Source organism: Pipistrellus kuhlii, unplaced genomic scaffold, assembly GCF_014108245.1.
Source record: "Pipistrellus kuhlii isolate mPipKuh1 unplaced genomic scaffold, mPipKuh1.p scaffold_m20_p_76, whole genome shotgun sequence".
Taxonomy (NCBI): domain Eukaryota; kingdom Metazoa; phylum Chordata; class Mammalia; order Chiroptera; family Vespertilionidae; genus Pipistrellus; species Pipistrellus kuhlii.
Window position 1 is genome coordinate 106,684 of NW_023425580.1, and position 26,853 is coordinate 133,536.

Below are 26,853 nucleotides of genomic sequence, written 5' to 3' on the forward strand. Positions count from 1 at the left end.
TATTTTGTATGCTATGTAAACTTTTCTTAAAGTATTAACTCTGGCTTCCCTAAGTCGTAAAGATAATTTTATTTATTATAGCTATAACACTTAAAGTTTTATATGTAACTGAAAAATTAAAAAGTAAATCGAAGCATGTGTCTGGGTCATCAAAATATTGGTATAAATATTAAAGAGATTAAGCAAAACAAAAAATAATATAAAAATCCCTCATAGACATCCAATAATATGGTCATTACCAGAAGGAAATGGGGAAAGAAGAGGCAGAGAAAGGTATAGAGAGGATAAATGGTGATGGAAAGAGACATTGAGGTGGTTGAACACACAATACAATATACAGATGATGTATTATAGAATTGTAACAAACCTTTATAATTTTATTAACCAATGAAACCCCAATAAATTTAATTAAAATGTTGGTATGTATAAGATCTCTATTTTTATAACTATAAGATATAAGATCTCAGTATATCTATAAGATCTCTATTTTTACACCAAATATTTTAGATCTGGAAATTAAATCACAACAACCATGACTGGTGCTAGGATAAATATAACATGATCAATAAAATATTTTAATTGTTTTAAAATTAATAATTTTGTAAATTAAAGTATGGAAATAATATAACTAAATATGGGAAGAAACAATCACTTTAGTAAATATAAAATATTGGTGATATATATATATATATATATATATATATATATATATTGGTGATATATATATATATATATTGGTGATATATATATATATATATATATATATATATATTTTAAATAAAGAATGCACATTTTGCCGAAACCGGTTTGGCTCAGTGGTAGAGTGTCAGTCTGTGGACTGAAAGGTCCCGGGTTCAATTCCGGTCAGGGGCATGTACATTGGTTGCGGGCACATCCCTGGTGTGGGGTGTGCAGGAGGAAGCTGGTCGATGTTTCTCTCTCATCGATGTTTCTAGCTCTCTATCTCTCACCCTTTCTCTCTGTAAAAAAATCAATAAAATATATATTTTTTTAAAAAAGAATGCACATTTCTCTACAAATCTTATTTTTCTCCATCTATGAATGCAAATTAGCAAATTGGATCCCTTAAAGGTCAATCCAACATTACTACAATAGAAATTCAAATTTATGTAAATAGCCTTTACTTTCATAGAAAATATTTTACAAAAGCATTTAATGTGAAATTATAATGGCCAATACCATGAAATGAACTGATTTCTAGTAGATATTTTACACATAGCACTTTTAGCTAAAAACTATTATTTTTAGCTAAAAATATCAGGCCTTTTGCCACATTTAGCTTCTACAAGTAACTGTAAAAAAAAAGTATATTATTATTATTATTATTTTTAGCAATGCATGTAACTAAACTGAATTGTCTGGTGATAAATTATCTGGCTTGTAAATGTAAACTGCCTTAAATTTAATCATTGAAATGTGATTGCTTGTTTTCCAAAGGAGATTTTGTTGCATTTATTTTTATTTGTATCATATAAAACAAATGTCCTCTAATCTCAGAGTTTTAAGGAATAAATATTTGAGAAAAAGGGGACTTTGAATGTGGCCTAAGTGAGAAAGTATGTTAGGGAAGAAAACATTCTTTTTTTGCAAATAAAATCTTCATGTCACTGCACAAGCAATAATTATTTGTATTTTGAAATGATGTGTTCTCAGATGTTCATATGACTTTACTTACCATCAGTAAGTTAAACTATAAGTCATTTTTTTCTGAACAATAAAAGTCCTGCATTTGAAGACATTCACAAACATCCTACCTAATAAAAGTATAATATACAAATTAACCATCACTTCACTACACCCACCAGCCAATCAGAGTGAGTATGCAAATAAACACAACCAAGATGGTTACCAGAAGGGAGGTTTGGGTTTCCCTGGCAATGGAGGAAGCCAAGATTTTCACACACCATGGCCAGCCCAAGCCACTCAAGGATACAAAGTTTCAATTATAGAAGGTAAACAAATCCAAACAGAAATGGTGGCAGCCAAGGATGGAGCAGGAGTCTTAGCTCTGCTCCAGGCTACAAATTTCAATTGTAGAAGGTAAATAAATTCCTGATACCAGGGCCTCTGCTTGGGTCACCAGGGGGCGTGGCTGGCCTGCAAACTACCACAGGCCCCTCTCCCAGGCTACCCCACACCCTATGGGAACCCCACCCTGATCCGGGACACCCTTTAGGGCAAACCAGTTGGTCCCCACCCATGCACCAGGCCTCTATCCTATCTAATAAAAGAGAAATATGCAGATAGATCAGCACTCCAACACACAATATACCTGCCCCCATGTGGACACAAGATGGCCAGCACAAGATGGCCAGCAGGGGAGTGCAGTTGGGAGGCACCATGACTGCAAGGGAGGGCAGTTGGAGGTGATCAACCCTGCATTGGACGGCAGTTAGGGGTGACCAACCTGGCAGAGGAGGGAAGTTGGGGGCAAACAGGCTGCAAGGGAGGGCAGTTGGAAGTGATCAACCCTGCATTGGAGGGCAGTTAGGGGTGACCAACCTGGCAGAGGAGGGAAGTTGGGGGCAAACAGGCTGGCAGGGGAGCAGATAGGCATCAATCAGGCTGACAGGGAAGTGGTTAGAGGGTGATCAGGCAGTCAGAAGCAGTTAGGGGCAATCAGGAAGGCAGGCAGGCAAGCAATTGGGAGCCAGCAGTCCTGGATTGTGAGAGGGATGTCCGACTGCCCATTTAGTCCTGATCCCACCGGAATCAGGCCTAACTGGGCAGTCAGATATCCCTCGAGGGGTCCCAGATTGGAAAGGGTGCAAGCTGGGCTGACAGACACCCCCTTCCGCCCCCATGCATGAATTTTGTGCACCGGGCCTCTAGTAGTATATAACTAAGTAAGAATCTATATCTCATATTGATGTGAATATTCCTGTCCTTTTCACACATTTGAATGCATCTCTCACTTAAGTTTCATCCGTAAAAGGAGTATGTAGCCTAAAGTGGCACCTGTGAATATATATGCTTTGATTTTGACAATTCACTGAGCTGGATGATGCTTGCTTTTTTCAAAGCTGTTAAAAACATTTTCTAGCTACTGGAAAATACATTGTGTGAATGTTTCTAAATTAGTCTTCAAAAAAATCTGTCTCTGCATTCTTCTTACGACAACTGATTTCAAATTTCTGTCTGAAAAAAATGAGAAGACAGGAAGAAACTATTTACTCTGACTTCTTAGAAACCATAAGAATCCAAAAGAAAATGCTGTTCACCTTTCTATATGGTAGGTGGAGGTTTAAGTCCTAAATATATTCTATTTAGGTTATACAGTACCACATATCAGCTTTTAATATACAACATAATAATACTGTATCCCAGACCAAGTGAAAATGTAGCTAGGGAAATAGCCAAAGTGAAATTACTTAAAGAACAGAATAATGTTAAATGTAATAATTATAAAAAAGAACTGGAGACTGTATTGATCCATAGGCTGAGTAGTGACCCTGTCCATGTGTACAGATTAAGATCAATTAAGATCAAAAGAAAATGGCTGGGTGGAATCCTAGTTTCAAGAATATCAGAAAATCAGAGAAAACTGAAACACAAAGGTAACTATTTTTAAATATAATTTGTACAGTATTATTTCTACTACAATCACTTTAGTGTATTTTCTCTAGCCTTATGGTTCATATTATGATAAAGGATATATTATGCAAAGGAGATAGTGTGATTTAAATAGCCATCAAAATGTAAATTATCATTACAGATATCATTACAAAGTTATCTTGCTACTTTCAAAATAGACCCTAAAGAAGACAAAATATCATTGTTCTTTCCCTTTATTTCTGCTTTTAGATTTTATTTATGGTATCTATCCATGAGTCTCATGTGTTTTAATAGATAAATATTTATAGTTTCCCTTTTGTTATCACTTTTTATTTATTCAATTTTGTGAACTCAAAGGAAAAGCTATGTTTGTTTGTTGTTTTACTCATCAAATTTTAGAGAGAGAGGAAAGGAGTAAGGGAGGGAGAGGAAGAAAGAAAAAGAGAGAAACATTTATTTATTGTTCACTTTTTTTTCATTGATTGATTCTTATATGTGTCATGACAGGGAATCAAACCCACAATATTGGGCCATCAGGAGGATATTCTTACCATCTCATCTACACAGGAGGACCTGTATAAATTTTATTTTATTTTATTTTAAAATATATTTTATTGATTTCAGAGAGGAAGGGAAAGGAAGAGAGAGATAGAAACACCACTGATGAGAATCATAGATCAGCTGCCTCCTGAATGCCCCAGAATGGGGATCTAGCCCACAACCTGGGCATGTGCCAGAAATCAAACTGTGACCACTGGGTTCATAGGTCAATGCTCAACCACTGAGCCATGCCAGCTGGACAAAATGTGAGAGTAATACCACTCAATCCCATGGGAAGATATGTTGGAGGCAATTATTTTTTAGCAGAACCCGGAATCAAGATTCTTTTTAGCTGAAACCGGTTTGGCTCAGCGGTAGAGCGTTGGTCTGCGGACTGAAAGGCCCCAGGTTCCATTCCGGCCAAGGGCATGTACATTGGTTGCGGGCACATCCCCGGTAGGGGGTGTGCAGGAGGCAGCTGGTTCATGTTTCTCTCTCATCGATGTTTCTGGCTCTCTATCTCTCTCCCTTCCTCTCTATAAGAAAATCAATAAAATATATTTTTTAAAAAAGATTCTTTTTAAAGAAAGTTTTCTTGTGTTTTCTAATACTAATAGATGTTTTGCTAAAATCGACTGAAAAGGATATCTTCTATAAAGATGATGCTATTTAAAGTAAAATAGTTTAATAAAATATTTAAATTGTCTTTCTAATAATTTTCTAATCATTTATGTTGCTCATTTGATGCTCTCAGAAAAGAAAGAAAAAAAAATCTTACTTGCATTGGTACCATTGTCATGCTTCTTTTGTTTGGATCAACCAGCACAGAATATTTGGAGCAAAAATCAAAGAATAAACTACAATATAATAACAAACAAACAGCATATCATCTTTTGTTAATATATCCTTAGGAATTTATTGTGCTTCCCGAAGTTTAAATTTCTCAATGGATGAAACTCTATAATTCTGTCTGGCATCACTATTTTCTCTAAAAAGTTTATTATCAATTTGAAGGTCTAATGAAAATGAAATCTACAAACTTAAAATCACTAATAGAAACTAGCATTCAGTGGTGTAGAGGTGAACACTTAACTACTAGTTCTCAAAAATGGGAGAAAAACAGTGTAGCATTTGACAAGTTCTATGGTGTAAATATTCCAACTATCTCCTGTTTCAAGTTAAGGCCCTGGAATCACTACATGGAGTTTGAAAGAGATGTGCACAATTGGTTCTCATCAGTGGGTACTAGTCAGTTGTAGCACACCAGTGTCAATACTAATATATCTTTGGTAGTAGTAGTTACAAATACAGTGGGGCATTTTACAGGCATATTTTTTTATTTATACTCCTGTCAAACTTTCTAAATTACAGTCTGACTCTTCAACCCCAAATTATCAATGTCAACAGAGCTCCTTTACCTGGCTTCCAAAATCCAAATCTAACATTCCAGATATTCTTCCAACAACACTATTTCATATATTTTACAACAAAAAACAATCATGAATTATTCAATGTGTATCAGAGCACACAAAAAAATCCTATTTGTCCCTTTCATAGTCCTGCTATTACATCATAAACACACTCTTCTCTCCTACCTCTTGTCTCCAATTGCTTTGACTAGCTCCTTACTGCAATCAATCTGTTTATCCCTTGAATTATCATTATCTGTTCATATTTCCTTTCTTCACTAATTTTACTATGAGCTCCCTAAGGCGAGGCGCCAGTTATAATTTATCCTTATATTTCCCTGAGCTCCAGTACACTGTGCACTCATTACAATAAGTGTATGTGCCTAATTTATTTATTAGAACACAGGAATCAAGAATACAATGTTGTTATTTTAGAAAAAAAACATTATCAATTCTATCAAAATGTAATTTAAAACTTACCTTTCTTGGTAATGTTCATGTAGCTTTCTCCCTAGGAATCCCTTTTATAATTCAGTGAGAAAAATAATGGGTATGAGAAGGCCAAGAACACATGACCACATTGGTGTGGTTACATATCACTTACATTATTTGGTACAAATAAATGATCCTTCCAATAACTCATTTCTTTATGTTGTCCTTTTATTTTAGCTTCATCATACTTAACATTAATCAGAAAACATTGCACTAGTACTTCTGAACTAAGTCCAAAGACATTTATCTTTTATTTTCACTTATTTTTGACACTATTACAGATGTCCCCCAATTCACCACCTTTGCCCACCTCCACCCAGTCCTTGAACTTCCCTGCCTCTGGCTTCACTACACTGTTGTCTGTGTCCATGCGTTATGCATATATGTTCTTTGACTAATCCCTTCACCTTCTTTTATTCAGTCTACCCTAGCTCTCAGCCCTCTGACCTCAGTCTCTTCATTGTATCCATGCCTCTGTTTCTATTTTATTGGTCAATTTACTTTGTTCATTATATTCTACATATAGGTGAGATCATACAGTATTTATCTTTTTCTGGCTTACATTTCTCTCAATAGCAAGAATCCAAGAGTTTGGTACTAACAATAAATTGCTAAGAAACACAACTAACGTTAAAATTTGAAATATCAGAATAATCTTTGCAAACACGATTATTAGCAGGCAGATAACCTACATGCAGAGAACAAAATCTACAAGGATCCTGAGTAAACAAAATGTGTAAGTTGGGTAAAGGCAAACATGAAATCAGATGCTTAAATTTCACCTATTTAAAACTGACATATATTTGTGTCTTAAAATTCTGTGATTACTTAACAATATAAAAAGACATAGAAAAGTTCTGCTGCCTTCTATTACCTTTATCATGAGTCATGTAGTAAAAAATCCAGGATTCTTTTGTAAGTTTTTTTGTTTTTGTTTTTTGTTTGTTTGTTTTACTATATATGCTCATTAAACATACAGGTATATGATCTCATTACTTATCCAGAAAGTAAGGTATTAGCAAAATTACTGGTATAAATTATTTAAAACTGAATTTTTTTTCTGGAAAACAAATGTTCTGAATAACAGTAAAAAGATTCATCTCAATTCAGGCTTCAGCTCCTGTTAGTGAAACCTTTAATAGGCAACCTAGTCATTGGAATTACTGTCACAATTCTACAGAGGTTTAGCTAATTTTTAATGTCCATTTCATTAGTTGGAAAAATAAATATTTAAAAAGTAAAATCCTGATTTAATAAATGGGGGATTTGAATAAATTACATCCGTCCCATATTCAATGAACTTTAAATGAGTTTTACTACAATTCATTGCTAAGCAACTAGGCACTATCCTTAGGAATTTCAACAGAATACTTTTATTAAATCGACAAGTTGAACACATAATTTACTATTTCAGCCTTGCAAGATTTTAAATAAGGCAGATCTTTCTCAACTTTATTGTTCATTTAAAAATGCAAAACTATACCTAATACATTGATGCTGCTGTTTTAAACCTCATGAAAGTTATGCCTATGATGTATGTTTGTCAATGAAGCTCAAAACAAAGACAAATTAAAAATTTATTTTAGTATTTGTATATAATTGAGCTTTTGTGGGGATTATGTCATTTTTACTGAACAATTGATAACTTGCTATTTCTGTATGTTTTTTTAAATATATTTTTATTGATTTTAAGATAGATAGAGATAGAAACATCAATGATGAGAATCATTGATTGGCTGCCTCCTGCATGCCCTGGTATTGGGGATCAAGCCCACAACCTGGGCATGTGTCCTTGATTGGAATCAAACCTGGGACCTTTCAGTCCATAGGCTGATGCTCTATCCATGGAACCAAACCAGCTAGGGATGTGTGTGTGTGTGTGTGTGTGTGTGTGTGTGTGTGTGTGTGTGTTTTCATATTTGTTTTGTTTTAATACAGGGAACACTTGCTTATAAATTATAGCATCTGAGGGGTTATCTTCCTGCATATATTATTTTTTTCTACCTCCAGTTTTTGCTTCATCATGGATGAAAACAATACTATCTAATAAAGGGGGGATATGCTAATTGACCCTCACGCTGTTGCAAAGATGGCAACCCCTACAGCCAATAAGGAAGGAATATGTTAATTGACTGTCACACCCTCAAAGATAGTGGCACCCACTGCCACAATATGGTGGTGCCCAGTCCCTTCAGTCCTGCCAGGGTGGCAGGCATACAGCAAGGCCAGGCCAGGAGTCCCCTCCCTGGTCCCTTCAGCCCCCCAACTGCCCAGGTCCAGCCCAAGGCACAGGCAAGCCTTGGATGGCAGCTGCCTGGGCACCTAGGGCCGGCCGAGGCTCAGGTAAACAGGGCCATCCTAGGCTGCCTCCCACCTCTGAGGGCTCTCAGACTGTGAGAGGGGCAGGCCAGGCTGTGGGACCTCCCTCTAGTGCATGAATTTTACAGTACAGTAATAATTGCTAATTACAGAAACTGCAATAAAACTTCACTGGAACAAAGCCAATAGAAGTAAAATATGTTAAATAAATAATTTTTCTATTTAAGCATTGCTATTCTTACATGCCAATATACCAGAGGCAATATTTAAATTCTGAAAAATATTCTTCTCCCTTAATTATATATATTGATATAATGTATATATCAGTTCTTTTAAGAAAAGGGAAGGCACCTTCCTTTAATAACAATATCAAATATCTAATATATGAAAATGCATAATTAAATGTAAATAACCTACAACTAAAAATCACTGAAATGTACTATTAAAAAAATGAGCTACAACTTTATAGCTTCTTGATCCATAGTCCTTCTGCAAAGAGTTACTTGCATATGGAAACAGCCATTCAGTAACAAAATGTGGTTCACTGATAGAAAATTGATGCACACTCATGTTTTTATCACAAATCAGGTAAGATGTAATAGGTTATAAATTCAGAATAGGTATTCATTAGAAAAAATTAATAAATAATATTATTTGTCAAAAACTTTTATACTCAGAAGTTATATAGTATGTAAAACATATTTTCATCTGACTTATATAATTCATATACAGAAATCTTAAGAATGATATATATATATTCAATACAGATTAATTTCCACTAATACTTCTGCATGCACTTAATAAAAGTAAATGTGTTTAGCTTATAGTTTATTCAAGATAAAATTTATGACTGTCAGTAAAAAAAAGTGGCATACGCTCCACAATATATTTTAATTCAACAATTAAATAGTGCATGATACTATAGGCTATTTATAGACAGGATTTCTTAATTTTTAATGTAAATGTTAAGGGACTATATAGGAAATATTCATATTTATGTTGTTATCACAAAACATTTCAATTATAAATAAATTATATTGTGATAAGCTATTTGCTTTAGACTTGCCACAATTATTAACACTGACATAATAATCACTATGTGATCAAAATTAGTGAAGAGATTTTCTAAATACTGTACAACTGGTAACTTAAGTGGTGCTCATTCATTCTTTCACAACTGTAATATATATGTGGGATGTTAAAACCAATAGATGATCAAAGAACAGAATCCAGAATTAGTTATTTTTTTCTGATCTACTATCAAAATATTACATCTTACATTGCTTTTTTTCAATGTGGAAATTCAGGAAGAAGCACATATCCGGAACTATGATTTCAAAACCCTACATGTTTATATAAAGAACTGTGGGCTGTGAGGCTGCAGTGGGCACAGGGGTGGGCCTTGGCCCATCATCAGCACCCTTGCCCAGTACCTCCCACTGCGGTACCCAGTCCTCTGTCTGCTGGCAGCCCGCTCCAGCCATGCTGACCCACTGATGGTGGGGAGCGAATAGGGCCAGTGCCAGCAGCAGGTGTGAGCTTCAACTGCTGGCCTGATCACTCCTCAGGAGCAGGGGGAGGTGAAGAAGCCCTTAGGCTGGAGCTGGCAGGAGGTCTGAGTGCCTGGTGGGATTGAGGCATGCAGGAGCAAAGAATTTTCAGTAAACACTGCAGTATCAACCAATGACAGTGACTGGTGCCCCACTTTGATCTGGTGCCTTGCTCACCTGATCCACCATCCCACCTAGACCAAAGTCTACCACTTTCCACGTGTGTCCCTGATGGTCAGTGCACAACATAGCAACCAATTGTTTGGGTTTTGTGTGTGATTTTTGTTTGTTTGTTTGCTTATTTTGATGTTCCATCTATTTGCATATTAGTCTTATATTACATAGGACTAATGGCCCAGTGTACGAAATTCATGAATATTAAAAGAGTATTAGAGGACATATTTCAATATTGCTATTTTCCCTTTCTCTATAATAGAAGTATCAGAGAAAAATGAAAATTAGTAAAATGTATGAGAATATCTTCCTCCTACCAGGTCTGGGGAGCATTTTGGGACCCAAGGTCAAATCCCTACCCGCCTGCATGTGCCTTGAAATTACGTGAGACCCAGTCCCAGCCAGCCCCACCCCCATTAAGCCCCACTGGGCATAGGGCACAGTCTCAGGTCCTCTGGTCCTGTGCCAGGTGGTGGGCTCAACATTAGGTGCCCCATCAAGCCCCACCAGGCAGGTGGCACAGTTTCAGGTCCTCCAGTCTGATACCATGCAGGGGGTGCAACCTTAGGTCCCCCAGCACACTCCAGGCAGGGGGCATGGCTTGAGGTCCTACAGCCCAGTTCCAGTTAAGGGAATACAACCTAATATCCCCTGGCTCAGTGCCAGGGTGGGGGGCATGGCCTCAGGTCCTCTGGACCAGCATGTGGGGTGCAGCCTGAGGTCCCCCAGCCTAGCACCAGGTCAGGGGGCATGCCTTTAGGTTCCCTGCCAAGCTCCACCAGGCAGGGGACACGGCCAGAGGTCCCCTGTCAAGGCTTGCCAGGTGGGGTGTGCAGCCTGAAGTCCCCGTCAAGCTCCATCAAGCAGGGGGAACTGTCTGAAGTACTCTGGCCTGGCACTGGGGTAAGAGGTGCAGCCTGAAGTCACCGGCCCAGCACTGGGGTGGTGGCTGCAACCTGAGGTCCCTCATACAACCCAAACAGGTGGGGGGTGTGAACTGAAGTGCCCCATTAAGCCCCACTGGGCTGTGTGCTCGGCCTGAGGTTCCCTGTCAAGCCCTGCGAAGCAGGCAGGGAGTGCAATCTCAGCTCACCCATCTTGGTATGGCACCACACAGCCTCAGGACCCTGCTGATCACTCATTACGGACTCTGTTGGGGGAGTAGGCATCTTGTATTATGGAAACCCAGCCTCCACTATGTGCTGCCATCTTGTGATCATGTGAGGGTCAATTTGGATATTACCTCTTTATTATATAGAATGGTTTGCACTGGATTATCGTGAGGCAAAATACCAGGTCAAGACAGAAAAAGTGGTTTTATAGAATAGTACCAATAAAGTGGTCACATATGAAAATCATTTTACTTATGTTTAATAATTGAATAGAGGCCCGGTGCACAAAATTTGTTCTTGGGGAGGTTATCCCTCCTACACCCTCTTCAATCTGGGACCCCTCAAGGGATCCCTAGTGGGATTGGGATTAAACAGGCAGTTGGATATCCCTTTCATAATCCAGGACTGCTGGTTCACAACTGCTCAACTGCCTGCCTTCCTGATTGCCCCTAAGCACTTCTGCTTGCTAGCCTGATCACCCTCTACTCTCATACCAGCCTGATTGATGTCTAACTGCTCCCCTGCCAGCCTGTTTGCCCCCAACTTCTCTCCTTTGCCGGCCTGGTCACCCCTAACTGCCCTCCCCTGCAGGGTTCATCACCCTTAACTGCCCTCCCTTGCAGGCCTGATCCCTCTCAACTGCCCTCCCTTGCAAACCTGGTCCCTTCTAACTGCCTTACCCTGCTGGCCATCTTGTGGTGGCCATCTTGTGTCGATATGGAGGCAGGATCTTTAACCATATAGGGCAGCCATCTTGTGTGTTGGAGTGTTGGTCAATCTGCATATAACTCTTTTATTAGATAGGATAGAGGCCTGATGCATGGGTCAGGGCCAACTGGTTTGCCCTGAAGGGTGTCCCGGTTAAGGGTAAAAGTTCCCTTGAGGCATGGGGCAGCCTGAGTGAGGGGCTTGTGATTGTTTGCAGGCCTGCCACGTCCCCCGATGACCCAAGTGAAGGCCCTGGTATCTGGAATTTATTTACCTTCTACAATTGAAATTTTGTAGCCTGGAGTGGAGCCAAGCCTCCTGCTCACTCCATGGTGGAGTGGTGGAGGCCATTTCTGTTGGAATTCATGTATCTTCCACAATTGAAACTTTGTAGCCTTAAGTTGAGGCCTGGGCTGGCCAAGATGTGTGGAAAGCTTGGCTTCATCCATTGCCAGGAAAACCCAAGCCTCCCTCCTGCTCTCTGTGGCTGCAACCATCTTGGTTAGGGCTAATTTGCGTACTCATTCTGATTGGCTGGTGGGTATGGCTGGTGGGCCTGGCTTGTTGGTGTAGCAGAGTGATGGTTAATTTGCATATTTCTCTTTTATTAGATATGATAGTGTACTATACAAACAGGTCTACTTAGTCATTTTCTTAAATGTACAATAATATACTTAGTAACTTCTAAAACATGGTTCAAATACTAAATCCCATTTTGTCTTAATGGCAAAACTACAAAACAATTGAAAAATGAAATATTTCTAAAATATTTGCTTCACTAGAAAACATTACAAAAATATGAAATATCTCAGTGACTATTTAGAAATACTAAATTATTTTTTTTTTATCTACCTACTGGGGAAAGAGACAAAATGGCAAAGGAATAGACAGATGGGTCCCAAGCCTTGTTCTGGAGCAAAAAGAATGATCAGCTGGAATGAATAGCATCCAACCAAAATTAGCAAAGGAAACTCAGCTGGTGAGACATTTGCATCCAGGAAGGGCAGAAGACCCTTGGACAAAGTTAAAATCAAGGATCTGGGCAGGAGAGTCTGCATGACCTCTATGCCCAGAGGGTCAGAGGGAAACAGCACAGCATCAAGCTGCATCCCTTGGGACAGGCACAGCATCTGGCTGTGGAAAGAAGGTCCACAGGACTGCTGGACTGCAGGGGATTCTAGATGTGGGTCCACAGTCACAAAAGGCTGAGCCCAGAGAGGGCAGCCTAAAGGGCTGACCAGTGCCTGCAGCAGAGGAGGGAGCTCACAGAGGCGCAAATTTTCCCCTCACTGTGGCCTGTGCTTTTCTTCACTGAGCCTAGTACATAGTACCTTTTGGATACAGACATTCACCCAAGGCTGAAGTGCAGGAGAAATTGCAGACTTGTGGAGTCTGGGGAGAGGAATGGGTCCAAGAGAAGTGGCAGCAAATCTGAGTCATACTGAGTCATACCCGAGCCTGGGATCTGTATAGCAGTTTTGTCCCAAAGAAATAGCCCCTCCCACCAGTCTCCAGGCACTCAATACAGATACACCCAGATTCCAACATGAATGGTAGAAAGGATTTTAAAAAAATTTGAATAGTCCCTGAGAGTCCACAGTATCTGGCATAAAAAGAGGCCTTCAGTCCCAGCAATCTAAAACTGAGAAACAGTACAGTACAGAAGACTGGGATCTTAAGCCAGGCAAAGGAGCAACACTTCACTTTTTCATTTTTATTTTTACTTTTACTTTATTATTATTATTTTTCTGTATGGTTTTTTCTTTGTTTTCCTTGTTTTGTTTGTGGCTTTATTTATTATTTCTTTTCACATTATTGTTCCATCACTTTATTTTATTTATTTATTTATTTATTTATTTATTAATATATTTCATTGATTTTTACAGAGAGGAAGGGAGAGAGACAGAGAGCTAGAAACATCTATGAGAGAGAAACATCAACCAGCTGCCTCTTGCACACACCCCACCGGGGATGTGCCTGCAACCAATGTACATGCCCTTGACCGGAATCGAACCCGGGACCTTTCAGTCCACAGACCGATGCTCTACCGCTGAGCCAAACCAGTTTTGGCTATTTTATTTTATTTTTATTAGCTATTTTTATTTTATACCATTTTCAATCATTTTTTGTAAATTTATTATTATTCTTATTTTATCATTCTCTTTTTTCTTATCCACTCATTCCCTTTCTATTTCCTCTACACTGAATTGAGGTCCTCCCATATTAAAGCAATTCTTAACCTTATTTTCTGTATATAAGCTCAGCCTCTACAGACTACACCCACCCTCTTTGCTGGGTGTTTGGTGTTTGCATTTTCTTGGTTTATATAATGGTTCTATGGTATTTTCTGCCCAACCTATATTATAAAAGACTAATATGGAAATTTACCAAATGGTGGAATGTGTGGTTGCTACGATGTGCATAGACCACTGGAGAGCACATGCTAAAATTGGGAGCTGCCTCCTGGTGGTCTGTGTAAACCCACAGGGGGAGCACCACTCAGCCAGAAGCCTGTGTGCTTTCAGGAGCCTCTCCTGCCTCCATGGCAGCTCTAATGATGTCTGACTGATAGATTAAACCAAGTCTCTAGCCACCCTGTGCTCAGGCTCCTGTGAGTTCTGATGTACACTCTCCTCTAACTGACACAGTGCGTTAGCTAAGGGCACTGTGACTACACATGCAACAGACATGTAAACAGCCCACTCCTGTCCAAGGAGCAGCAACCCCATGAGCAGCTGCCCCAAGCCTAAGAGCAGCAGAATCACATAGTCTGCCCCTGTCCAAATAGCAGGAGCTGTGTGCAAGGAGCAGCAACCATGTGAGCAGTCCACCCTCTCCGAGGAGCAGCAACCACACCAGCAGCCCATCCAGGTCTGAGGAGCAGCAGCCACATGAGCAGGCCACTCACATACAAGGCACAGCAGTCCTGCACATCCTACACTGGTCTGAGGAGCAGCAACCACATGCAGCCTGCACCTGTCTGATGAACAGCAGTCTGTTGAACAACCTGCTCTCATCCAAGGAGCCTGCACCCATACCAGGAGTAGCAGCCCTGAAAATAACATGACCCTGTCCAAGGAGCAGCAGCCTCATGAGAAGCCCGTTCCACCTACGGAACAGCAATAGCATGCAGCCAACCCTCATCCAAGGAGCAGCAGCCAAGTAAGCATCCTGCCCACATCCCAGAAACAGGAACCCCATGAAAACCACCCCCATATGAGAAGGATCAGTCTCATAATCAGCCCACCCCCATCTGAGGAAGAGAAAATGTGCAAGAAGTCTCCTCCACCAGCCAGAGGAGCCACCACAGCTGCGAACAGAACCCTCCAGAGGAGCTGCTGCCAACCGAAGAGCAGCCACTACAACCACATTCTGAGGAGCATCTGCCATAAAAGGAGCAGACCCAGCAGAACTTCACATCTAGATGAGTTGGTGAGACAAAAAAATGGGTAGACAAAAAAACCACCAAAGAAAAGAAAAGGAGGTATCAACAGAAAAACAGCTAAGTGAAACAGAGGTATGCAATATGTCAGAAAAGAATGCAGAATGAGCGTCATACAGTTCATTGACTGGATGGATGAAAAAATCAACAACTTATGTAAGAATCAAGAAGAAATGAAGAGTGATATAGCTGCAATTAAAAAAAAACCAGTATGGAAAGTTTCAAAAGTATACTAGGAAAAGCAGATAACCTAATTAGTGAATTAGAAGACAGGGAAGCAAAAAACACCCTAACTGAACTGCAATTAGAGAAAATAATAATAACTGACAGAAGGAGAGCCTAAAGAAACTATGGGAGAACATGAAAGGAAATAACATACACATAATAATATATGCATATTAAGAGTTCCAAAACAAAAGGAAGAGAAACAAGTGTTAGAAAACCTATTTGAAGAAATAATGTCAGAAAACTTCCCTGATGTGTATGTGTGTGTGTGTTTGGGGGGTGGGGGGGACAGGGGACGGGGGGTATCGCACAAGCACAGAGTCTCAAACAAGATGAACCCAAAAAGACCCACACAAACAAACATCATAATTATGATAGCAAATGTTTAGGACAAAGAGAGAATATTAAAGGCTGCAAGAAAGAGAAAGAAAGTTACATACAAAGGATCCACCATTAGATTACCAAATGATTTTTCAACAGAAACACATCAGGATAGAAAAGAATGGAAGGAAATTTACAAAGTGATGCAAATCAAGGGACTGAATCCAAGAATACTCTATGCAGCCAAGCTATCATTCAAAATTGAAGGGTAAATAAAGAGCTTCACAGACAATAAAAAAAGATGAGTTTATCATTAACAAGCCAGCAATGCAATAAATGCTAAAGGGTCTGGTATAAAAAGAAGAATTAAAAAGGTAAGAAAGAACACAGGCACACACACACACAAAAATGGCTACAACAAGTACTTTTCAATAATAACTTCAAATATAAATGGATTAAATGATCCAATCAAAAGACATCAAGTGGCTAAATGGATGAGAAAACATAACCTTAATATATGCTATCTACTAGAGACCCACCTCAGAACAAGAGACTCACACAGACTGAAAGTGAAGGGATGGAAAAATGTGTTTCAGGCAAATTAAAATGAAAAAAAAAAAAGCTGGGGTAGCAATACTTATATCTGACAAAATAGACATCAAAATGAAGGTTATAACAAGAGATAAGGAAAGCCAATTCACAATACTAAAGGGATTGCTACAACAAGAGAATATAACCCAGAGAAACATATATGCACCCAAGGCAGGAGCACACAAATACATTAAAAAAAAAAAAAACACCTGGATGATATCAACGGAGAGATACACAACAATACAATCATCTTAGGGGACTTTAATACACCTCTGACATCACTAGATAAACCTTATAGAAAAAATTAGCAAAGAAACAGCAATCCTTAATGACTCACTAGATCAGATGGACTTAATTGACATCTTCAGAACATTTCAACCCAAAGCCACAGGATATATGTTTTTCTCAAGTGCACATGGGGCATTTAAAAAAAATAGACCACATATTTGATCACAAGCAAAATCTCTTTAAATTCAATAAGATTGAAATCATATCAAGCATTTCTCAGACCACAATTGCATAGTATTAGAAATCAACTACAATAAAAACAATCTAAAAGAGTCCAACACTTGGAAGCTGAATAACATGCAATTAAAAATGATTGGACTACCAATGAGATCAAAAAATAAAATTTCAAAAACCTGGAAAACTAATGACAATAAAAACACAACAATCCAAAATATATGGGAAACATTAAAAGAAGTCATGAGAGGGAAGATTATACAATAGCTCTACAGGCTTACCTCAAAAAACAAGAAACAATGGTAATAAATCATCTAACACTACAACTCAAAGTATTAGAAAGAGCGCAACGAGAAAATCCCACAGTTAGCAGAAGGAAGGAGATAATGAAGATCAGAACAGAAATAAATAACAAAGAGACCAAACAAAACAAAACAAAACAAAACAAACAATACAAATGATCAATGAAACCAAGAGATGGTTCTTTGAAATTATAAACAAGAACGATGAACTTCTACACAGCTAATTAAGAAACAAAGAGAGAGGACCCAAATAAACAAAATCAGAAATGAAAAAAGCAAAATAACAACAGACCCAACACAAATACAAAAGATTGTTAAAAAATACTATGAACAATTCTATTCTAACTAACTGGACAACCTGGAAGAAATGGACATATTCTTAGAAAAATACAACCTTCCAAAACTCAATCAGGAAAAATAAATCTTAATTTGATTATAAATATGGAGAAAATTGATGCAGTCATCAAAAAACTTCCAGAAAAAAAAAAAAAGCCCAGTGCCAGACAGTTTTATAAGGGAGTTTTACTAAATACTCAGGTAAGAATTAACATCTATCCTTCTCAGATTATTCCAAGCAATTGAATAGGAAGGAACACTTCCAAGCTCATTCTACGAAGCCATAATTGACCTAATAGCAAAACCAGATAAAAACAACACAATGAAAGAGAATTACAGGCCAATATCCTTATGAAGAAAGATGCCAAAATCCTCAAAAAAATTCTAGCAAATCTGACCCAGCAGTACATCAGAAAGATCATACTCCATGACCAAGTAGGATTTATTCCAAGGATGCAAGGATGGTACAGTATCCTCAAATCAATAAATGTGATACATCAACAAATTGAGAGATAAAAATCACATAGTTATATCAATTGAGACAGAAAAAGCATTTGACAATATCCAACACCTTTTCTTGATAAAAACTCTCAGCAAGGTGGGAAAAGAAGGATTATACCTCAACATAATAAAAGCCATATAAGACAAACCCAGAGCTAACATCATACTCAATGGACAAAAACTAAAACCATTCTCCTTAAGAACAGGAACAGGACAGGGATACCTACTATCACCACTCCTGTAAAACAGAGTACTGGAAATACTAGCTATTGTGATCAGAAGAAGAAACAATAGGCATCCCAATTTAAAAAGAAGATGTAAAAATGTCCTTATTCACAATTGACATGATACTGTACATAGAAAACCCTAAAGACTCCATTAAAAAATTATTAGACTTAATAAATGAACTCAGCAATGCATCAGGATACAAAATTAATGCCAAGAAATATATGGCATTTATATACACCAATAATAACTTACATAAAGAGAGACTAAAAAAGAAAATCCATTTATCATCATACCAATATTTTAAGATACCTAGGAATAAACTTAACTAAGGAGGTAAAAGACCTATACACAGAAAACTACAAGCCACTGAAAAAAGAAATAGAAGAAGACATAGATGGAAGAACATAATGTGTTCATGTATTGGTAGAATCAATATCAATAAAAGGTCCATACTACCCAAAGCAATCAATAGATTTAATGCAGTCCTCATTAAAATTTCAACCACATATTTCACAGACCTAGAACAAGCTTTCCAAATATTTATCCAGAATAAAAAAGACCCTGAATAGCCACAGCAATCCTGAGAAAGGAGAACAAAGTAGGTGGGATCTCAATACCAGATTTCAAGTTGTATTACAAAGCCACTGTTCTCAAAACAGCCTGGTCCTGGCACAAGAACAGAAATATAGACCAATGGAATAGAATAAAGAACCCAGATATAGACCCAAACCACTATTCTCAATTAATATTCAACAAAGGAGGCATGAACATATATCGGATTCAAGACAGTCTCTTCAATAAATGGTGTTGGAATATTGGACAGACACATACACAAAATGAAACTAGATCAGCAACTTACAACATACACAAAAATAAACTCAAAATGGAAAAAGCAATTAAACATAACACGGAAAATCTTAAAAATACTAGAGGAATCCACAGGCAGCAAAATCTCAGACATATGAGGAAGCAATTTTTTCACTGATACTGCTCCTAGGGCAATAGAAACTAAAGAGAAAATAAACAAATGGGACTATATAAAAATAAAAAGCTTTTTCACGGTAAAAGAAACCATCAACAAAACAATAAGAAAGCCCACTGCGTGGAAGAACATATTTGCCAATGTTATCACCAATAAGGGTATAATCTCCAACATTTACAAGGTACTCATACAACTTAAGAAGAGGAAGATAATCAACCCAATCAAAAAATAGGCAACAGACCTAAATAGATACTTTTTAAAGAAAACAGAAAGAAGCCCAAGAGACATGTGAAAACATGTTCAAAGTCAGTAATCATCTGAGAGATGCAAATCAAAAGACAATGCGGTTCCATCACACACGTGTCAGAATAGCTATTATCAACAAATAAACAAATGACAAGTACTGGTGAGGCTGTGGAATAAAAGGAACTCTCACGTACTGCTGTTGGGAATGCAGACTGGTACAGCCACTCTAGAGAACATATGGAGTTTCCTCAAAAAAATGAAAATGGAACTCCCATTTGACCCAGTTATCACATTTCTAGGAATATATCCCAAGAAACTAGAAACATGAATCAGAAAGGATATATGCACCACTATGTTCATAGCAGTACAGTTCATCATAGCTAAGATTTTTAAACAGCCTAAGTGCCCATCAGCAGATGAATGGATTCAAAAACAGTGATAAATTTACACAATAGAATATTATGCTGCGGTAAAAAAAAAAAAAAAAAAAAGGAATTCCTAACATTTGCAACAACATGTATGGAGATGGAGAGCATTATGCTAAGTGAAATTAGCCAGGCAGAGAAAGATAAATATCACATAATCTCATTCATTTATGGAATAAAATGAACAACATAAACTGATGAACAAAAACATAAAAAAACAAAACATTGATCAGACCATCAGAGGGAAGGTAGGGAAGGGTGGGGGTAAGGGGGAGATATTAACCAAATGACTTGTATGCATGCATATAAGCCTAACCAATGGACACTGACAACAGGGGTTTAAGGGCATGAGTGGGGGGTTGTGTGGATAATTGGAGGATAAGGACACATATGTAATACCTTAATCAATAAAGAAATTTTAAAACAATTTAAAAAATCTACCTACAGTACTTCTTTATGTCTTACCAATATGATTTTTCAATTAGAAAGCAAATCATGTAACATGCAATTGGTTATAAAATAAGGTTTTACTACGCAAAATTATAATGTGTTAAATGTTCATTATGGAACATTTAATGTCCAGTTTTCTCTTGATTTTCAGAAACACATTGCTACCTAATGGCAGTAACAGCTTTGAAATGGACCTCCTCTTCCCTATTTCTTTGCAAAGAAAATTCATAAAATACTATATGCTATGATATGTTGAAAAAAATACCTCATATAAAGACAGACTGAATTGGCAAACTAAGGGAGGTGGATATGGGAATTTCTCAAACATAAAGGATTTGGACAAATTATGATAAAAGAATCTGAATGATATTATAAGTCCCTCATTTGTTTTTGTTGTTGTTATTTGTTTATTTTTACAAAGAATAGGTTCAGTTTATGTGGTTAAAATATTTTATATATAATAATTATGAAATTCAGGATTGTCATCAAAACATAATCATTAAGAATTTATCAAATTTATTTTTCTATTTTGAGTTCAATGATAGAAGTATTCATTACTTTTTTCCAAATTACAATGAGCAGCTAACTCTGTGATCTCTAGCCCAAGCAGGAGTAGGTAAGGAGTAACCTGTTTTCTCAGCTGCAGAATGCTTCTTGAAAGGATGCTGAAGAACTTGCGGAAGACAGACCTCTGAAAAATCATTCATTTCTGCTTTTTGCAATGCAGATTCTGCCATCCAGTTCTTCAGCACATATCTAGGATTAACAGTCATCATTTTTCTTCTTTCAAAAACTGATTCACTCATATTACTCTTCAGTCTCAAAAGGTCCTGGGACACAGAACACCCAGGCAGGAAAGAGTTCATGTTTTGAAATCATCTTCAGTGCCCAGAATTGCTGAGGAATGTTGAGCTGCCATAACTGGTTTTGAGTAATCTCACTGAGCTGCCTAAATGTCATTGTAAAATCAGTTTCTGTCTTTTCCATGAGAAGTAAGAGAAATGCAATTAAATCCTCATCACCCTTCCTTTCTCCAAGTAGTCCCAATTTGGCTTTGAACAGTTCTTTAAATCTTGTGTAATAAAGAATAGCATACCCCTACAGAATCTGATCAGCAAGCTGCTTTTGCTATGGATCCAGTAATGGGTTTAGAGCTGGTAACAATTTATTCAAATTAAACATTGCCTATTTCTTATTTTATATCTTCTTTCATCCTCGGATGTGTTTGGTACAAAATATGTGCTATAGACCGCCATAAAACTAAATGGACCATAGTCAATTGTAATGGATAACAAACTGAAGTTATCAGTATTACAAACACCATGAGCAAAACCAACAGATATCCACAGGGCAATAAGTTGTGCCATCTCAGATTACAACAAAAGAAAAAAAATCAACATATCTATTAGGTTCTTTGAGGTCTACTAAGGGGAAATATTCCTGTAGATTAAATCTAATAATGTCCTTAGTAAATCCAGTTCACCATAATGAGCCCAAATTTCTAATGATTCAATCTAATTCATGATTTTGCAACATGCAATACTACTGCACCTCATTCTTTCACAATGTTTCCACTGTAGAACTAATCTCTCCATACTTCATTATCACTTACAACTAGACATTTGCAATAGCATGGATTTACCTGGAGAGTATTATCACTCCTTAATCTTATATTCATTATAAATGCCTGATTGCTTTCAATTTCTGAGATTTTAGCTACATGGAGGGATAAATTTCAAACTCCCTTCTTGACTGCCCCAAGTGAAGTGGAGATGAGTAGTAATCCAGTGAACTGAGATGATAAAGCAGTCTATGGCCATACCACCCTGAACACGCCCGATCTCATCTGATCTCGGAAGCTAAGCAGGGTTGGGCCTGGTTAGTACTTGGATGGAAGATGATAAAGCAGCTAAAAGTTATGGAGGGAGTATTTAAACATATAAAATAATGCTGATTATATTCATATAGTTACTTGTGTGAAAGGGTGATAAAAGGCACACTGGATATTGAATATAATCCTTAAACACTTTGTAATTGGTAAGCTTGCTTTGATAGTGCTCTCCAAAGGAGCAGAGTCACTGAAGTCTCCTTTAATCAGCAGTTGTCCCAATGCTGTCCTGTAGCAGATGTGCATTTTACCAATAAAGTAAGCCAGATTCTCCTAATGCTTACACTACTCCTGGGAGTGTAATAAGCATTTCTGGAAGCTACATTAACTCTTTCAAGCACTGAAGTAGTAATTTTCAATTTTACCCTCTGGCCCACCAAAAAGACAAGAAAATATCAAAACCAACAGTGTGCTCACAATGGCTAATTGAGTCTGCATTCCAACCTGGCATAATCTGAAATTTAAAAACATCTCAGAAGGAGATCAAAGATAGGTTGTTGCTGTTGCTGTGTTTTTGAATGCCTTAGTACCAATGTTTATACCTGTTGTGTCCTAGGGAAACTATTCAGAGGACAACAGAGTAGGAAGTAATGAGTATGTCAGCTTCCCAAGTTTAAGAAAAGGAAATGTGGATACTCTCCAGATACATCCATGCAATCAGATAAAGATGAGTAAGATATGATTTCACTATATATATGGAACCTAATGAACAAAATAACTAACAAACAACAAAGAAACAGACCCATAGATACAAAGGACAGACTGACAGTTGTCAGCGCAAATGGGTTTGGGGATGGGTGAAAGAGGTGAAGGGATTAAAAAAATAAAACTCATAGACACAAGTATTATGATGAATGAAATAACCCAGCCAGAGAAAGATAAGTGTCACATGATCTCACTCATATGTGGAATCTAATGAACCAAATAAACTGATGATCAAAAATAGACCCTGAGACATAGAAACATAAACAGAGTGTTGAACCTCAGAGGGAATACAGGGAAGGGTGGGTGGGAAGAGGTCAACAAATGAGCTTGTATGCATATATTTATAACCATGGACACAGCCAATGGGGTGGTGAGAGCCTGGGGAGGGGGGCGAAAGGAGTAGGATGGAGGTTAACGAGGGGCAGGGGGGGAAAGGAAGACCTAAATAATATTTTCCCCCTTTATTGATTAAGGTATAACATATGTGTCATTAACCCCAGATTGGCCCCCATCCTCTCAGTCATGCCCTCACCCCCTGTTGCCTGTGTCCATTGGTTAGGCTTATATGCATGCATACAGGTCCTTTGGTTGATCATTCCCCCCTACCCCCGCCCTCCCCTACCTTCACTCTAAGGGTTTGACGGTTTGATCGATGATTCTCTGTCTCTGGATCTGTTTTTGTTCATCAGTTTTTGTTGTTCATTATATTCTACAAATGATTGACATCATGTGATATGTGTCTTTCTCTGACTGGGTTATTTTGTTTAGCATAATACTCTCCAGTTCCATCCATGCTGTTGCAAATGATAAGAATCACTACTTTTTTACTGTAGTGTAGTATTCCATTGTGTAGATATACCACAATTTTTTAGTCCACTCATCTGCTGATGGGCACTTAGGTTGTTTCCAAATCTTAGCTATTGTATTGTGCTATTATGAACATAGTAGTTCATATATCCTTTCTGATTGGTGTTTCTAGTTTTTTAGGATATATTACTAGAAGTGGGATCACTATGTCAAATGGGAGTTCCATTTTTAGTTTTTTGAGGAAACTCAATATTGTTCTCAACAGTGGCTGCACCTGTTTGCATTCCCACTAGCAGTGCATGGGGAAATATAATGAATTATAAAAACCACAAAAACTCATAGACACATACAACACTATTGTGATTACCAGAGGGAAAGGGGAGTAGAAAAAAGTAAAGAGAGGATAGATGGCAATAAAAGGAGACTTGGATTGGGGTATTGAACACACAATACAATATAAAAATAATGTATTCTAGAATTGCACAACTGAAACCTATATACCATTATTAATTAATGTCATATCAATAAATTCAATAAATATTAAAAAATGAAAAATGAATAAAAAGGAAATGTGAAAAGAACCCTTCCATGATAAGTCATAGAGAACATAGGCCAGTTTGAGTAAGGAAAATGTAGTAGGAGGTTAATTAAGTAGAAGTTACTCACAAGGGTAACCTGAAGGAAGATCTTATTGGGGTTTTAGACTGTTGTAAGGATGTTAGATTTAACTCTGAATGAGGAGAGCTAATTAGACACTTGAACAGAGGAATTAGCTGGCTTCCTTTCTAAGAGTTTCTCTCTGGCTGCTATCTTGAGAACTGAGTGTGAGAAAGAAAACTGGAAAGTAAGGATATAATTATAGACATATTGAAATAATTCAGGTCAGAGTTATCCAATATAATAGTGGCTTGGACCAGTATAGAAATCATGAAAGTGGTGAGAAACATTTTTTGTTTATTTGTTTTTTAATAAACTTTAAGTTTGACTTTAAGTCACAAGTAGGAAATTTAAAAATAAGGAACGCAGTTTTAAGTTTGTCCTATTCCTTACCATCACTATCTTACAGAATATGAAGTAAATAATAGAACCCACAGATAGGCTTTAGCCAATTTTAGAGTAGCTTTAGCCAATTTTCAGACTTCCTCACTGTGTGATCTTTAAATCAATTTTAACATTTTGTTTAATTTTGTTTCTCCTAATTATTGAATAAACTTTTGATGGCACTGACTGTGCAGGGAGCATTGCACTAGCCACTGTAAGATAATTAAATAATAATATTCAGAAAACTCTATATTTACATAAGAGGGGAAGGCTAGATTCTGAAAGCTGGTAGAAAAACAATGAAGGTATTGGATGAAATAGAGACAGCACAGTCTATGACAAATAGTAAGATAAAATAAAGTTAAATGATAAAGGCTTTGTATTTTTTAGAAAGAAACATTAAGTATTAAATATGCATTATTTGGATAGTAAGACAATTATATATTAAGGTGGATTTCCTTGCAATTCAATGACATTGAAATGATCACATACACATTTATAACGATAGCTTAGATCTAATGTCCAGTCTGAAACATTGAATGTTAAGTCAGTTCCCTCTGGAATATTATAGTTTGGTTTATATAAGAGAGTATCAGACATTTCACTATATTTTTGCATTTATATTATAAAATTATATGTATTTTATAATGTCTCTTTCATGCATGGAATAACCACTAAGCATAATTGATAAATCTAATATTCATGGATGAGTGGAAAAAGGAGTGAAATGCTATAATTTTCATGTTTCTGTTGCTATACCATATACAAGATCTAATAAACCTAATTTATGACTCACATTTCTGTCTAACTTGGCCATAATACACATAGTCCCTAGGGCTATTTAAATTGTTCTTATCCTTCAACTAAGAAGCAATCAGTAGAAATTACTTTGCCCGTTATGTTGTATGTTTTTTGGCTTTTGTACAGCTAGTAGATGGAAATTTAACTACTATGAGGTCATTTTAGATACCAATTAAGAGTTTTGTTATACAGATCAACAATCCACTTGCAAATGTATTCTAATGAAATAAGAAAGCTAAATTTTACTAAATCATTTCAATAATTATCATGTTTCTATAACAATGACACTATCTTTGGGACACATACATGAATGCATGCAATATGAAAATATGTAAAACACACATATAAAGGGTTTGTTTTTATGTTTACTATGTGAATATACACACATATTGATTTTAACACAAGAAAGAAATTTAAGGTGTCCTCAACACAAGATTAGGCATAGTTACAAGATGGCAATATACTAATATAACTTTGATGATTATGAAGAATAAAGACTCATCACAGTCATATTTCCATGAAATAAAGGACAAAGGCTGATCAAACAGGCTAAATTTCAATTAGATATAATTCTCCACTTTGAGTGTTGAAATGTTTCTTTATGGCGTCAGTGGAGCCATTTGCTTCCCTGCACCTGAATTCTAGTCAGGGATTAGGACCCCCAGGTAACAACCATGCTTATCTTATATCAGAAACAACTTCTACCCTTCCATGAAGGAAGAGGAAGCAATTGGGCAATAGGGTAGAATCACAAACTGTCTTTTCTTCTTTCTCTTTATTATTTACCTTATGTAATGTTTGATGTAAGAACCACGGTATGCAGAAACACATGCTGACAGTGGTTTAAGGCCCGACATCGGATAAGTATTCTTCCTTTGAGTCCAAAGGAAAACCTATGAAGATAATATTTTCCTTCCTTTATACTACATTATAAACCAAATAATTCTTAAAACTCAAGACTGGATAATGAATGTTCCTTGAGTCTTGGAGGAAATGCATGCCCTTTGTTAGACTCACATTTTGGTCTTAAGGGATGATTTATAGCAAAGAGCAAGCATTTTTTTCCTCTGAAGGGCTACGTAATAAATAATTTAGGCTTTATGGACCATATGGTTTCTGTTGCAAACACTCAGCTCTACCATTTTATTTGGGAGAGAAAAAAGCCATAAACAATATACAAAAAAATCTGACTGTGTCCCAATAAAATTTACTTATTGACA

At 37.1% G+C, this 26,853-nt stretch overlaps 1 pseudogene; it reads right to left on the bottom strand.

Annotated features, from left to right (window-relative positions):
* Positions 1–20,960: 20,960 nt before the first annotated feature.
* LOC118710539 lies at positions 20,961–22,525 on the bottom strand (annotated as a pseudogene).
* Between the last annotated feature and the right edge of the window lie 4,328 nt (positions 22,526–26,853).